Consider the following 16,162-nt stretch of genomic DNA (forward strand, 5'->3'; position numbering starts at 1 on the left):
ACATTAATATAACTGACATGAAATATACCCCTTGGTGCTATGACAATGCAATAGGTACATTATGTTTAAAGAAAAATATGAACTTGAAGTGTAATTAGTAGGATGCTACTGTCTGGTTATATCCGTCTAACATGCCAGTATTGAAGCAATAATCACGGTGAACATTTCTAGAGGCAAACATTTTAGCTCTTATAGGTTGTGAGGGGTAGATTCTCCTTAAGAGATTGATTGCTGCCCTTAGAAAAGAGGCCCTAGAAAGAGACTCCTCTGGAAACATAAGGAACACTAAGAAATCATCTCTGAATGAGGTTTCTTGTCCTCAGAGATGCTGGTAACTTGATTTCAAACTGTCTAGGTTCTGACAAATAGCTCTATTGTTTTAGAGGCTACTTATTTCATGGAATTTTAATGTATTAGTCAGTGTTGTAACTTTTAGAAGGATGTCTTATGTACTTTATATACCAGTATCTTCACATAAACTATGTCTGACTCTATGTTCTCATCAAACCTGAAATCTCCAGGACTGACATTTCTGGTGAAAAATAAGGTGTCTAACCATTAGGAGCCAATGGTGAAACATTAAAAAGGAGACACGTTCAATAGCATTTGGGGCATCATAATCTAGTTTGTGATTGACAAAGTTACTGCAAAAACAATATACAGTACCATTTTCCCAAAGAGAACAGCAAAATTACCATGGGCTGACATTCATTGCACTGAATTTATTTAGATGGGAAGCACTTGTCTCGTCATAAGTAGTCCCGTTACTGAGATAAATCAGACACATATTGAGACTCCCGACTTGAGGACACCTGTTCTAATGCTTTCTTATCCTCTTCTGTCTGCCTTTCTACTTTGTGCCAGTTGTTTATGGTATCTGCATTTGCATTTCCTTATTTGTACTGTGATTAGAGGACATAACATAACGTGTCCAACGATTAGACACAGTTGGTGAGGTGATAGACGGGGCAACTGGGAAACACATGGAGAAGGAAGAGAACCATCAAATATTAATAAATGGGGGAAATGCACGGCTGTGTGGTTGATATGCACATTGTTTATATGATGCTATCCTCTGAAAAGGAAAGATGATCTCTGGACCTGATTGATGATTCTGAAATCCAGGGAAAGCTTTGGCCCTTCTCAGATGCAGCTTAGAGCGAGCACTTGTCCAAAGTCACTCATCCTTGTCAGGATATAACTTCAAACTGAAATCAGAAGGGCAGGACACTCTGGTTGGTCAGCTACCTTGCATCCCACTTGTCAAAACTGTTTTTCAGATATAGTTTCCATTTGTAAAACCAGTACATTGTATTTATTCCTTGAGAATTCCATGAATCTATACAATGTACCTTTATCTTTGCTGTTTCTTTCTCCCCATACAACTCCTCCCAGGACAAAACCATCCTGCAAGACATCTTCCTTCAGATTTCTTCTTTCCTTTTAAAAAATTTAGATGAGTGCGTCCAGTTAGTGCTGTTCTTCTGCAGGTGACATAGTGTTATCTACCAGGACATAGGCAAACTACCAATTACCATCCCCTCAAAGAAAAGTGACTCTCCCTGAGAGCCAATACCTCTTAGGTAGAGGTGGGGGCTCAGTAACCCCTCCACCATCCTTCCTGGAATTTTTGACTGATTTGATTTTGCTCAGGTAGCCACAGCTGCTTTGAGTTCTTCTGTACCACAGTCTTGATAACATTTCATAGCGAGGCTGCACATGCAATCAACAAAATGATAAGAATTAATATACATCTTTTAACAGTAACTGAATATTTCTGGTCTAAATTCCCCCAATAAAAAGACACAGGCTATAATGTTGGATTAAAAAGGGCGTGTTCTTCTTCTTCTTCTTCTTCTTCTTCTTCTTCTTCTTCTTCTTCTTCTTCTTCTTCTTCTTCTTCTTCTTCTCCTTCTTCTCCTTCTTCTCCTTCTTCTCCTCCCCCTGTTTCTCTCTTTCTCTCTTTCTTTCTTTCTTTCTTTCTTTCTTTCTTTCTTTCTTTCTTCCTTCCTTCCTTTCTTTCTTTCTTTCTTTCTTTCTTTCTTTCTTTCTTTTGTTCTTTCTTTCTCCAAGAATAATTTTCATCATCAATGATAGACACCACCTTGAGGTAAAATGGTATCAAAAGATGTTCCAAACAAAAAGAACTATGAAACAAGTAGAGCCATGTATAAATAACAATCAAAAAAAACATATCTCAAAACAATACTAGTCAGAAAAGATAAGGAAGGGTCACCTCACACCTAATAAAAGAGCAACCACCAAGAAACATTGAAATTTTAACATATTCATATCAGGGCTTAGAGAGATAGCTTAGTGGTTAAAAGCACATACTGTTCTTCTAGTAGGACAGCAGCAACAGCAAAAGATTTCTAGCACCCATCACCACTCAACTCCAAAGTGATTCAGTGCATCTGGTCTCCATGATACCTGTGCTCATGAACACATAACCACATGCAGACACACACAGAGGTGCATCACTTTTAATTAAACAAATCGACTTAAACGACATGGAATATGTATTTCCCAAACACAGGTGCACCCAGTTTCGTGAAACAAATGTTAGTAGATGTGATACACATGAGCCACAGCACAGTGATAGTGAACGACTCAATACTGCACTCATAGACTGGACGCCTGAACATAAAAACCAACCAAAGTAACGTCATAATTAAGTGGCATGATAAAGAGACCTGCGAGTTGCATAAATGCTAAAGCAGGTGCACTCTTCTCCACATCTCCTAGGGTTTTATTAAGTTTGCAGCAATGATTACTGTTATGTAAGCGCCAGGATGGTGGGAGGATGCTTTGTTTTCTTGTTTGTTCAAATGGAAAGAAGATTCTTGGAATAATGTGTAGGAGCATTGTGACATAGAAGGTACATATGGGTTATTTCTTCATTTATTATCTCCTTCGTTCTTTGAAAACTATAGGTTGCATCAGCTGAAGGATACAAAGACTTCCATATGCAGTATAGTATTAGGTACAGAAATGTAAGTTGCAACCTAAAAACTTATAGTACAAAGATAAAGATAAGTGAATTTTGAAAGAATCATAGACAAATGTAAAGAATAAAATTCACTAAGAGTTATAGATTTTGTGAAGAAGGAAGAAATCAAGGAAAGCTCTTTAAAGGGTTATTTCATAAAGTGAACTATTGTTCTTTCCGTGTTGTGAGGAAGAAGGCAAAATCTTGCTGAGTGTATTTAATCTGTCTGTGATGATGGAGAGATCCTGCAGTGGGTGAGGATTCCCTGCTCAGATATAATTTTCCCATTTCTCTAGTACACCTCTCCTGGAACAATCGCACATCTTAGACCACTGGCAGCGTGTGAGGAGGGCTTACATGATACTTAAGTCCTATGTGATACCAGCTCACACGGTCTACTATCTGAGAGTCATGTCCTCTCTCTTTACTCATCATAAGCCTTTAACAATCAGAGTGTGCTGTTCTAATTTTTAAATTACACTTTAAATTTATTTGCCATGTGGCTGTGTCTCTCTGTGTGTCTGTGTTTGTGTGTGTCCATGAGCATGTCTGTGTTTGTCTGTCTTCATGTCGGCATGTGTATGTGTCTATGGCTTTGTGTATCTTTGTGTGTGTGTGTGTGTGTGTGTGTGTGTGTGTGTGTCTGCCATTAGCATGACATAGCATGGCCCATTTGTGGGAGTCAGAGGATAATGTAGTAGAATTGGTTCTCTCTTTCCACTAAGTGAAAGCCTGAAATTGAACTCGGGTCATTAGACTTGGCAACAGGCACCTTCATCTCCTGAGACAGTTCGCCAGCTCTGTAATGGAATTTTGCACAGGGTTCGTCTCAAACTGAAAGTTCAAAAGATTTCTGTCAAATAATCAAGTGGGTATAGGAAAAGGAAAGTCAAGAACAGGTATTGGTAAAGGTGGGGGAAAGGGGAGTGAAAAACTCCAACATCTTCTTTTCCATGTTTTCCCTCTAGTTACTCTTATATTTTTAATTTTGTAGTGCGATATCACAATATTTCGGCCACTGAGTCAAGGAAGCAGGAAACTAACACATACAAGTACATTCTGTGAAACAAATCCACCATCATCACCTTGGCGCAGGGCTTCAGAGGTTTCTTGTTGTTTTATGTCAACTTCTTTGACAGAGAGCTTTAGAAACATGTTAGAAATGTAAGTGACGAGATAAAGCATCTTTTGGCTTCTATGCCAAAGAGAGAACAATTTTCCAGAAACATCACACTCTAATATATTTAGCAACTGCCTTGGTGATCCACTATGCCTGAACTAAAATTACTTTCTCTTTAAATAATCTGCATTTGGCAGGGTTTTGTGCAGATGCCTCCGTGTTCTCTTTGGGGTGTATGTGTGTGTGTGTGTGTGTGTGTGTGTGTGTGTGTGTGTGTGCATTTGTTTTTGACATTGCATTTTTTATTAACTCTTCACAGATTGGCAAAAAGAAAACTTGGGGTGTGCCTATGTGTGAAATATGTGCTAGTACTGCCATTGGCTTGAATATCCTACCTTTGTCAGTGATCGGCCCACACAGTTCAGTTTCTAAGCTGCTGATCTTCCGATGCAGTCCTATAACCCTACACCATGGATGGCTGGTAGACGAAATCATCTGAACTCAGTTGGAGATTTCAATCAGTAGTGACACTTGCTTCCTTGTAAGCGATCTGTCTTGAACAACTTTCTCACCTGAGGTTCTCTAGAGTGTGGATTCTCCTAATTCAATCAGGGTGTCTGACGAAGCTCTCCGTTGTGCCCACATGCCACCATTCACTTTGTTATCCTCCTCAGGAACTGTAGACAGCTTCACTCTCAAAAAGGAAACCCCAGGCTTCTCCTTTAGCAGTTTTTTGTGTCCAAATAACCCAATAATCATGTGCTGTTATAGAAATTCTGGAATGTCAGGGACCGGGACTGGACATCTGAACTAAACAAAGCTAGAGCCCTGCCCTAAGCAGATTCCTGAGAAGGGCTTGACCTTTTCAAAGAACTTGTCCCCGGAAGACAGTTGCCTCTTTGTCTAAGGAGAATATCTTGCGGTTTAGAGATTCACCTTATGTCCTTGGGCACTTCCCAGTATTCCCCCCACCCTAAGCTTCAGTTCCTGCTTCAATTCCTGCTTCAGAGCTTTAAATGCTGTACATTCCTCTCAATAAATACACCTTGACAAGGACACTGCTTGGTCTTGCTCCTTTTTCTCACCCGTTCTCCCGCAGGTACGGGTCCCCCTCGACCCCCACAAATAACTGGGTCCCCGCTGGCGGGGCCACTGGAGTATCTCTGAAACCAAGAATTTAATGAAAAACTATGAAAAGCTCTTGCATGAACCTCTAATGGCTATAAATAATAACTGGAGTCCAACGTAAAAGTGCATTTACCAGTCCTGTAAACTTTCATTAAATAATGCCAATCATTTTTTTTAAAAATAAGGTAAAATTATCATAAAAGTCATTATTTAACATCTCAACCATTTATAAAATTTATATTTAAATTCAAAATATTGTTTCCTTTTCTCCATAAATATATGGAGAGAAAAATTATGCTCTTTTCATATGCAAACAACCTAAGAAATACAGAATTAGTTTTAAAGTTGAACTTGAGTCTATAGACCAAGTTTTTGTAAACAACACAACATAAAAATAAATTTTATACAAAAGAAAGAAAAAATACATGAATAAATGATAATTTCAGGCTTATCCAATCTCACAATATCAAAAACAAATATGATATGGTAACTAAAAGTTTTCAGATTTACTACCATGCATATCTATTTTCTCATAGCAATGCAACTTCTCCGAGGTATCCAAAAGAAGTCATTAAATATGTTTTTTATGAGATGGGTGATCCGTGTTATTTCCCTAGAAGCTGTTTTGTGAACATTAAGGGCCATATGAGATACTTAGAGATGGTGTTCTACACTTTTTCTTTTGAGAAACATTTAATTGGGCATTTCATATAAATTGTCCTGTGTCTTCTCTGGGGTTTATTGTCAGGTATATCTGTCACTTTAGTTTTGTAAAACAACCATTTCCCCCCTGATAAACTCCTGCTTTCTGTTTCTTTATAGAAAAGAAATCATTCTTCCCAATCCTTACCATTAAAGCTAGTAGGGGACAGCTCTCAGTGACAGAAAACGAGTCTTATTCATTTATCCATTCATTCGCTTGTTTACTCACTCAGTAAAAAGTATACGCAGCAGTTTTATAGGTTCATTAGGCATATATTCGAGAAAAAATATAGTTATGAAGTACACAAAAGTACAGATAAAAACTGTGAAGAATGATATGAAGGAAAGAAAAAACTAAACAGAGAGGGAGAAGAAGGGAAGAATTTAATTCTTTGTCTGGGATACAGTTTTACTTCTCTGTTCCAAATATTTTATTATTATTATTATTTTCTTTTACACTCCAGATTTTATTCCCTCCCAGTCAACCTTCTGACTGTTCCACATCCAATACCTCCCCCCACCACATCTCCATGACAACATCCCCACCCCACCAGAAGAAAGAATGGAAACAGGCAACCTCTGGAGGTAGGAGGTCGGGAGGACCCTACAGAATGTACCAGAGAACTGGGAGATGAGAGACTCTCAGGTCCTTAAAGGAGGAAAAGTAGATAAAATGCCCTCTAGTGGGGAGAGGGAACTCGTAGAGCCTACCTCCAGCAGAAAGACAGTGCAAAAAGTGAGGGATGGGATTGCATCCCACAGTCAAAACTGTTTCCAGTCTTTATAGATAGAAAAGGAATTGTATGTTCTTCTAGTTCTATAGGTGAAGCCGCAGTCATTTTAAATATTATAGCTACATAACTAATAAAACAAAGTTCTCTGATCTAACAAACACAGTAGGCTATTGGTAAGTAACTGAGAACAGGATCTTGGTAAAACAATCAAAGAAATATCTAATGTCATTTCTTAAAATATGATAATCTAAATTGACCTGGGCCAGTAAGTCAGTCTTCCTTGACAAGGTGAGAGAACCATATTAGAATTTAAGGAAATAGATAAATTTGGGATCAGGAGGTCTTGTGTTAGCTATGTTTTATGAGAAGCAAGCTTATTAAAAACATACCATATATTGTTATATTATATATACATATATATGTTTATATATTAAACAGAGGTATATACTATATACTATTTTCAGTGGAAAATGAGATAAAATTTGCAGAAACTATTTTACAGAGGAACAAAGTGAGCAGTATGATAATTAAGCAACATTACAGAAGCGGAATTCATGTCAGGAGTCTTGCAGACCTAGTGTGCAACAGTCTTGAAACTGACAACTCTGTCTCTTCAGGGAAATACCAAGTCCCCAGGAATTGAAATCTTAACTCCTTCAAGGCCTTGGCCTTTGCCTCAGCCTGACCTTGCCACTTCTGGTCCTTAGCAAGGACACAGACCTAGGTTCCTTTCATCCTTTTATCAGGTCCTCTGAGAAAGCCTTGGCTCAGGCCAGCTCTCAACACTAATTTACCATGGATAACTGTAAGCAATCATTTGGCTCTAGGACAAATAAAAATGTGGACAATTAATTCGTGTGTGTGTGTGTGTGTGTGTGTGTGTGTGTGTGTGTGTGTGCGTGTATTTGTGTACATGTACACATGTATATGTATGTGTCCATATGTCTATGTATGTTGTATTCACAATATGCATACATAAAAGATGGAGGAAGATGTCTACTGTCTTCCTCAATCACTGTGCACCTTAGATTTGAGCCAAGGTCTCTCACTGAATCTCATGGTTGGCGTTTCATTTCAGCTAGGGTTCCCAGCCATTGTGTTCCCAGAATCTACCGGCCTCTGTCTCCTACTGCTGGCGGTTTCAGCTTGGAGGAACATGCTCATCTCTTAGTGGATGCTGCCCATCCTAATTTAGGTTTTCTGGATTGCACAGCTAGAGGTTTTACTCACGGAAACATCACCCCAGCTAAGGTAACCCACTTATCTGACGGTAAGCACCAGCTGAGCACATCAATGATTTACATTAACACATGAATTAGGCGAGAGGAGCTAGTGAATCAAAGGGAATATCCACGTGTAAAAGAGAACCCTAATGCTGGAAGGAAGTTGAGTATACTAATGTACTATGATGGAAATTGACCTCACTCAGTGGGTGATATTTCACATACAAAGAGCCCGGTTCTGAGGCATGAAGGATCTTAGAGGAATTCTTTTTATCTGTGACCCCTTGCGACTTACATTGAAAGACCACACAGTAGCTTGTGTGCCTGAGGAGAGTGATTGCCAGGGAGGGAATTAGAACACTAGATAGAATCTGAAATAGCGTGAAGCCCTACAGATAACCAGAGGGATTTTACATCATTACCATACACTAATTTGGGGGCGTTTAGGGGTTTGAGCAGCAAGGTCACATGATGTGACTTGTACAGAGTGCTGTAGTCACTGTGTTAGGCTGCGAAATATTAAGCTGTTTGAGGTAATACAGTTGGCTCAGATCAAGCTCAACTTGCAAGAGGTGAAGGTATGGTAAGAAGCTGGGATTAGAGGACAGTGGAGAAAGGAGCCAAAAAGATTTCCTGATGTTGGAGTTTGTGGAGGTTGTGTTGTAAAGGAAAAAGAATAATATTGATTTAAGAGCTGGGGAGGGAGGAAATGGCAAAGAAATGAAGGGAGGAAGGGAAGAGGGGATTAGAGTGGAGAACAGAAAGGAACAGAATGGGAGAAAGAGGAAGGCATGAGACAGGGGAAGGAACAGAGGGGGAAAGAATGGACAGAAGTTGTGGGAATAAGAGGAGAGAGGACGGATAGGATGAAAGGGAACAGGGAAGGAGAAGAGAAAGGGGCTCAGGGTTCCAATACCCACTTCTGGAATTTCCACAATAATTTATTTCCATTAGACCTCATTTTTGAAAGGTTCCAATGCCACTAATAAGTACCGCAGGTTGACAACTAGGTCTTTGTCAGACAGGCCTTTGAGATTACATTTATTCCAACTATAGAACCTGGTTTTATCTAGACCTTTTATTGTCAATATTGTCGATTTCTAACTTTCTCCGGGATCTTGCTGAAACTGTCACAAACTGGTCCAGTTTACAAATGAACACTGAGGACTTGTGGGAAGTTTATATATTCTATTGTGCCACTTCAGACAGGCTAAAGGATGGTTCAATACAAACTACTGAGAACTAAGTTCTAATTTGGTTTACCTAGAAAATAAACTAGTTTGTAATGGATTTGAATCTCAAATTGAGTGCCACTTTTTATTGGAAAAAGTGTTTTTCTTTACCTCACATAAAACCTAGACCCCAGTGAATCTTTCATAAGCCAGAAAAACAGAGCAGGACTGACCGTTCTTGTTAAAGGTCACCAGGTCAGCAGCTTTAGCTCAGTGTGGAATATCCACCTAAGCTGGTATTTTATCATTGGCTTCATTAAGTTAGATAAGACTTTTTGTTTATGTCGAAGTGGTTCTGATAAGTATTGCTATCAACACTCAGGTACAAATGGGACAGACTGGAGCATAGTTTTCAGTGAATCACTGCATATCTAAGTCCTCCCAGGTAATGAATGATACCAGAGATTACTTAAGTATATGCTTTATCTGTCCAACTCAGAAAATATAAAAATCAATGGCTTAACTTGGTACAGACAGAAAGAAATGAAAAAAGTGAGCTTGCGAAAAATCTGAAATCAAGTTATGAAAACTGTCTTTAGATCTCCTTAGGAGAAGGCTGTAATGTGACATGGCCATTCTAGTGTCATGTGTCAGCTCTGAGTGGTTTTAGGAGCTCTTTTGAAGCAGCTAGGGTCTGCTTCCTTCTGCTAATTTAGGCCTGCTTCAGTCCTGAAAAGGAGCCCTACTTTTGGCATATTTCCCAGCTTTTACTCCAATCTAAAATCTTCAGAGGAATTTTCCATTTAATATATTCTACCTGCTCACAGGAGAATTGGGAAGCAAGAATTGGGCTGGATACTTCCTGTGGCTTTACAGTTGCTACCTAATAGAAGAATGGTTGGGTCTTTTGGGTGAGGAAAGGAAATCATGTAAACTTTGAAACTGTTGATGCTTGTCTGGTCTCATATTGCCCAGATATGGAAGAAGCATTTGTCAGCAGCATACGAAAGGGCTATGATGCCAGCATTCAGAGAGAGGATAAAATGATGGAGCTGGCCCTCTTGAATGCCTTCTCAATTCTCAAACAGATTTTGCACAAAATTCGTCTTTGAGGTTGGTGTATGTTTATAAAATTGTCTGCCCCGGGGAGTTGTTTCAACTATGATTGTAGTGACTGTTGTAATTTGCAGAGAGTAGGCATGCCTTTTCTGTGCTGTGACAGGCAAGTGCCACTACTCAGTAAGGCTGATTAGCTGCAAGCAGATGTCCCACGAAGTACTCTCTCTGCTTCAACTTTATTTAAAACACACTGTTACAGTATCTCCTCAGCTACTCACAGGGTCAATTCCTCTACTTTATGAAAATCGTATTGTGCAGGTATGGGTGCAAATACAAAATGTGCACAAGAGCAAGTCATTTGTTGTGGTTTTAATGGGAAATGTCCTCTATAGTGTTAGACATTTGAGTACTTGGCTGCTAGTTGATAGCAGAGTTTGGGTGGTTTAGGAGGAGCAATCTTGATGGATGAAGAAAGCCAATGAAAGTGGCCTTTCAGACTTTAAAGCATTGTGTTACTTTTAGTTTTCTTTTCCTGTTTTTACGCTTACATTTGAAGACCTGAGTTCTCAGCTTCTTTTCCATGCCACTGAGCCTGCTACTTGGTGCTAGGCCTACTTGCTATGATGAACTATTATTATCCCTCTAGAACTATATAGAACTGTAAACTCTTCTTCCACCAGAGCTGACAGCTAGTTGCCAGGAACGCTGACACACCTCAGAGCGGAGGTAAGACCAATTCTTCTGCTATAAGCAACAATCATGGAGCCCTCAGGACACCCAAAACCAGGAGCAATCTTGGAAAAGACTCTTAAGGTTTCTGCCTGCTACCAGAGCCGACCCAGTCCTACAACCCTCTGTACACAAATGACATGGGGGAGGGAGCTGGATTCTCAGAAGTGCAGACAATCCTGAGAACTCAGGGGAGACATCCACTTCTGCTCAAATTCCTGGCCCAAGAAGAACTTGCCAAATGCCCTCTGGATATAGGAACCTAGGAGCCATCAGGAGAGGATCTTTCCAGTCTCTGCCTGCACCTAGAACTAAAAGCAGGTCACCAGGAGCTCTGAAACACCTGAGAGCAGAGGTAAGATCAACTCTTCTGCTTTGATGCCTGGAGCCCTTAGGACACACAAAACAAGGAGGAGTTTGGGACAGGAACTTTCAGGTTTCTGCCTGTGCATAGAGATGACAAGGTTCCAGAGCTCTCTACACCCAGATCCTGCTGGGAGAAAACAGGTCTACAGGAGTGCTGATACACAGGCTTACAGGAGGGTCAGCCACTGTCAGAGACAGCAAGACCAGCTAGCACCATAGATAACCAGATGGCATGAGGCAAGGGCAGGAACCTAAGCAACAAAAACCAAGATTATTTGACATCATAAGAGCACTGTTCTTCCATATACTGGATGTCAAAACACACCAGAAAAGCAAGATTTGGACTTAAAAATCACATCTCATGATGAAGATCGAGAACATTTAAAAGGACATAAATAACTCTCTTAAAGAAATACAGGGGGTTGGGGATTTAGCTCAGTGGTAGAGCACTTGCCTAGCAAGCGCAAGGACCTGGGTTCGGTCCCCAGCTCCAAAAAAAAAAAAAAAAAAAAAAAAAAGGAAAAAGAAAAAAAAAAAGAAATACAGGATAACACAGGTAAACAGGTAGAAGCACTTAAAGAGGAAACACAAAATTGCCTTAAAAATCAACAACCAAAGAGGAGAAGAAATTGAACAAAACCATCCAGGATTTAAAAATGGAAATAGAAATAATAAAGAAATCACAAACAGAGACAACCCTGGAGACAGAAAACCTAGGGATGAGATCAGGAGTCAGAGACACAAGCATCACCAACAGAATACAAGAGACAGAAGAGAGAATCTCAGGGACAGAGGATACCATAGAAAACATTGACACAACAGCCAAAGAAAATGTAAAACACAAAAAGCTCCTAACATAAAACATCCAGGAAAATCCAGGACACAATGAGAAGATGAAACCTAAATATAATAGGTATAGAAGAGAGTGAAGACTCCCAACTTAAAGTGCTAGTAAATATCTGCAACAAAACTATAGAAGAAAACTTCCCTAACCTAAAGAGAGAGATGCCCGAAAACATACAAAAAGCCTTAGAACTCCAAATAGATTGGACCAGAAAATAAATTCCTCCCTTCATATAATAGTCAAAACACCAAATGTACGAAACAAAGAAAGAATATTAAAAGCAATAAGGAAAAAGGTCAAGTAACATATAAAGGCAGACCTATCAGAATCACACCAGACTTTTCACCAGAAACTATGAAGGCCAGAAGATCCTGGACAGATGTCATACAGACCCTAAGAGAACACAAATGCCATCCCAGGCTACTGTATCCAGCAAAATTCTCAATTAACATAGATGGAGAAACCAAGATATTCCATGGCAAAACCAACTTGTCACAATATATTTCTACAAGTCCAGCCCTACAAAGGATAATAGATAGAAAACTCCAAAACAAGGAGGGAAACTACAGCTTAGAAAAAGCAAGAAAATAATCTCCTTGCAACAAACTGAAAAGAAGAAAGCCACACAAACACAGTTCCACCTCTAACAACAAGAGGAACAAGAAGCAACAATTACTATTCCTTAATATTTCTTAATATCAATGGACTCAATTCCCCAAGAAAAAGACATAGACATATGTACAGAGGACCCAGAATTTTGCTGCATAGAGGGAACACTCCTCAGTGACAAAGACAGACATTATGTCAAAGTAAAAGGCTGCAAAACAGGGCTGGAAAGATGGCTCAGTTGTTAAGAGCACTGACTGCTCTTCCAGAAGTCCTGAGTTCAGTTACCAGGTGGCTCACAACCATCTGTAAAGGGATCCGATGCCCTTTTCTGGTGTGTCTGAAGACAACTACTATATATATATATATATATATATATATATATATATATATATATAAAATCTTTAATAAAAAAGGCAGCAGAACAATTTTCCAAGAAAATGGTCCTAAGAAACAAGCTGGAGTAGCCATTCTAATATTGAATAAAATCGACTTTCAGCCACAAGTTATCAAAAAAGATAAAAAAGGACACTTCATATCTAAGGAAAAATCCACGAAGATGAACTCTTAATCCTGAATACGTATGTTCCAAATGCAAGGGTACCTACATTCATAAACAAAACCTTACCAAAATCTCAAAGCACACATTAGACCTCACACAATAATAGTGGTAGATTTCAACACCCCACTCTCATCAATGAAAACAGAAACTAAACAGAAACATAGAGAAACGAACAGAAGTTATGAACCAAATGGATTTAACAGATATTTATAGAACATTTCATCCTAAAATAAAAGAATATACTTTCTTCTCAGCCACTCATGGTACCTTCTCCAAAATTGACCATATAATCAGTCACAAAACAGGCCTCTACAGATAAAAGTAGATTGAAATAATCCCATGTATCCTATCAGATCACCTCAGACTAAGTCTGGTCTTCAATAACAACAAAATGCCAGAAAGCCCACATATACAAGGAAGTTGAACAATGCTCTACTCAATGATAAATTGGTCAAGGAAGAAATAAATAAAGAAATTAAACACTCTTTAGTATTTAATGAAAATGAAGGCACAGCATACTGAAACTTATGGAGCATAATGAAAGCAGTGTGCAAGCAAACCATATCCAAGAATACATCAAAACAATCATTCATCATGATCAAGTAGGCTTCATCCCAGAGATGCAGGGAATGTTCAATATATGGAAATCCATCAAAATAATCGACTATGTAAACAAAATCAAAGCAAAATACACATGTTCATCTCATTAGATGCTGAGAAAGCATTTGACAAAATTCAACACTCCTTCATATTAAAAGTCTTGGAAAGATTCAAGACCCATACCTAAACATAGGAAAAGTAATATACAGCAAACCAGTAGCCAACATCAAACTAATGGAGAGAAACTTGAAGCAATCCTACTAAAATCAAGGACTAGACAAGCCTGTCCTTATTCTTTCTCCCTACTTATTCAATATAGTACACGTATTCTTAGCTAGAGGCAATCAGGCAACAAAAGGAGGTCAAAGGGATACGAGTTGGAAAAGAAGAAGTCAAAATATCACTATTTGCAGATAATATGATAGTAAACATTCATGACCCCAAAAGTTCCACTCAGACTGATAAACAACTTCAGCAAAATAACTGGGTATAAAATTAGCTTAAACAAATTAGTAGCCATCCTCTAGTCAAAGGATTAACAGACTGAAAAAGAAATTAGGGAAATGAAACCCTTCACGATAGTCACAAATAACATAAAATATCTCGGTGTGACTCTAACCAAGCAAGTGAAAGATCTGAATGAGAAGAACTTCAAGTCTCTGAAGAAAGAAATTGAAGAATATCTTAGAAGATGGAAAGATCTTCCGTGCTCATAGATTAGCAGGATTAATATAGTAAAAATACCCTTCTTACCAAAAGCACTCTGTAGATTTAATACAATCCCTATCAATATTCCAACTCAATTCTTCATGGAGTTATGAAGAGCAATTTGCAAATTCATTTGGAAGAACAAAAAACCTAGAATAGCAAAAACTAGCCTTAACAATAAAAACACTTCTAAGGGAATCACCATCCCTGACCTCAAACTGTATTACAGAGAAATAGTGATAAAAAAAACTGTATGGTACTGGTACAGAGATAGGCAGGTAGATCAATAGAATAGAATTGATGACCCAGAAATGAACCCACAACCCTATGGTCACTTGATCTTTGACAAAGGAGCTAAAACTATCCAGTGGAAAAAAAGACAGCATTTTCAACAAACGATGCTGGTTCAACTGGCAGTCAGCATGTAGAAGAACACAAATGGATTCATTCTTACTGTCCTGTACAAAGCTCAAGCCCAAGTGATTCAAGGACCTTCACATACAGATACACTCAAACGAGAAGAAAAACTGGGAAAGAATCTTGATCACATGGGCACTGGGGACAATTTCCTGTACAGATCACCAATGGCTTATGCTCTAAGATCAAGAATTGACAAATGGGACCTCACAAAATTGCAAAGCTTCTATAGGGCAAAGGACACTGTTGTTAGAACAAAACAGCAACCAACAGATTGGGAAAAAATCTTTACTAATCTTACATCCAATAGAGGGCTAATATCTAATATGTACAAAGAACTCAAGAAGTTAGATTCCAGAGAGTCAAATAACCCTATTTAAAGTGGGGTACAGAGATAAGCAAACAGTTCTCAACTGAGGAATATTGAATGGCTGAGAAGTACCTAAAGAAATGTTCAACATCCTTAGTCATAGGGAAATAGAAATCAAAACAACCCTGAGATTCCACCTCAAACCAGTCAGAATGGCTAAGATCAAATACTCACGTGACAGCAGATGCTGGCCAGGAAGTGAAGAAAGAGGAACACTCCTCCATTGTTGGTAGGATAGCAAGCTGGTACAACCACTCTGGAAACCAGTCTGGAGTTTCCTCAGAAAATTGGACATTGCTCTACCTGAGGACCCAGCTATAAAACTCCTGGCCATATACCCAAATGATGGTCCAACATACAACAATGTTCCACTATGTTTATAGCAGCCTTATTTATAACAGCCAGAAGCTGGAAAGAACCCAGATGCCCTTCAACAGAGGAACAGAAATGTGATACATCTGCACAATGGAGTACTACTCAGCTATCAAAAACAATGACTTCATGAAATTCATAAGTAAATGGATGGAACTAGAAAATATCCTGAATAAGATAACCCAATCACAAATAAACAAAAAGCACCCACACCTGGTATTAATCCCTAAAAAATACACATGTTATGCACTCACTGATAGGTGGAGCCCAAAAGCTCAAATTACCCAAAATACAATCTACAGACCACATGAAGCTCAAGAAGGAGGATGAAAAAAGTGTGGATGCTTCAGTCCTTCTTAAAGGGGGTACAAAAATATTCATAGGAGGAAACATGGAGACAAAGTTTGGAGCGGAGACTTAAGTAATGGCCATTCAGAGCCTGTCCCACCTGGGGATCCAGC

The sequence above is a fragment of the Rattus norvegicus genome, chromosome 14 (genome assembly GCF_036323735.1).
Source record: "Rattus norvegicus strain BN/NHsdMcwi chromosome 14, GRCr8, whole genome shotgun sequence".
Lineage (NCBI taxonomy): Eukaryota > Metazoa > Chordata > Mammalia > Rodentia > Muridae > Rattus > Rattus norvegicus.